We start from the raw sequence: 1,428 nt of genomic DNA, 5'->3' as shown, positions 1-1,428 counted from the left end.
GAGCTGCTTCCAGAGCCAGTGGTGCCTGGAAGAGGCTCTGCAAACCCAGCATCCATTTTATCCTAACAGCGGGAAAAGTTTGAAAGGTGCCTGTCGGGTCAACCTCTTAAAGTTACTCCCTGTGTAAGTTCCCAGCCAGCCAGCCCTGATCTGGGCGAGGGGCATGGTCCTGGATTCAGGGATGAGCAACCAAAATCATCCCACCACCCTGAGGTGGGTCTGCAGCCAGAAAATCAGATTATTTCCCGCCTTACCTGTTAAAAGGGCTTTTTGCTCATTTCTGGTGTTTTTAACTCTTGCCCAGGTGTCTTTACAAGCCAAACTCGACCCTCGCTGGGGGTTCCTGAAACCGGTGCTGGGTTGGGGGGGGTCACTTCACTGGCTGCACCCTGGACACAGAGGCAGCCCCAGAAGATCCAGGGCAGTTCTGGGGGGAGTTTCTGCTCAGCACAGCAGGAGAGGCCAGAGAAGCCCTGGCAGGAGCACAGGTAGGATTGACAGCAGCTGTCTGCATGCACAGCCTGGCTGGGGACCAGCAAAGGGAACCGGGCACCATCTGCAGCCTTATAGTGAGGAAGAGACTTAGAAAGAGCTGAAGATGCTGCCTGGTCCCTGTGGGCACGTGGAGCTGCCTGCCAGCCCCAACAGGCAGCTGCCTTCTTGCCTGCTTCAGTTTAGCAGCTCTCGTTGCCTGGGAAGTGAGGCTGCCTCGGATATGCCTCATTTTATACCAAGAAGGTGGGCTGTGCCTGTCCCTCCCACCCCGCTGATCACCCTCCACTTCGCAGATAATAATACCTAGCAATTACACAAAGCTTTCCCTGCTCTCCACACACATTAATTAAGCTCTTTCTCCGCCATGGAGACAAAGAGGGAAACCGTGGGGAAACCCCCAACTTGTCTTGGGGTTTTTTTTGTCACTTCAGTTTTGCGTGTCCCTGCCACGAGGCCTCCCAGTCACCACCAGTGATGAAGGTGCAGGGCAGCCCCGACAGCAACAATTGCTTCGGGTTTTGCCCTCACCTGGCAAAATTCACCCGTTTTTCCCTAGTTTCTGGGCTGCTGCAGCCGCTCAGATAGCGGTGCTGGATCCTGCCATGCCTGTGCACTCCTGGTACCAGAGCAAGGCTGGCTGTGCGCTGTGGCATCTTTCTGGGTGGTTACCTACACAGGTAACGTCCCGAGTCCGGGAACTGGGAAAACCAACCTGTCCCACGGGCACATCCCCGGGAGCTGGGACGGTTTTGCAAGGGAACCCGGGCACAGAGGGGGCCGGGTGGGCAGAGCACCCGGCGGGGGAGGATGACAGCCGAGCTACCTGCCTCGGGAGGGTGTGACAGCAGGCGGGACACCTGGAGGAGCGGGTGACGGGCAGGACACCCCGCGGGGCAGGGCGAGGGGCCGCGGCCCCAGCCCGCAGGGTGAGAG

The sequence above is a fragment of the Chaetura pelagica genome, unplaced genomic scaffold (genome assembly GCF_000747805.2).
Source record: "Chaetura pelagica isolate M959 unplaced genomic scaffold, ChaPel_1.0 scaffold275, whole genome shotgun sequence".
In the NCBI taxonomy this organism is placed as follows: domain Eukaryota; kingdom Metazoa; phylum Chordata; class Aves; order Apodiformes; family Apodidae; genus Chaetura; species Chaetura pelagica.
Note: the sequence above shows the minus strand (reverse complement) of the source record.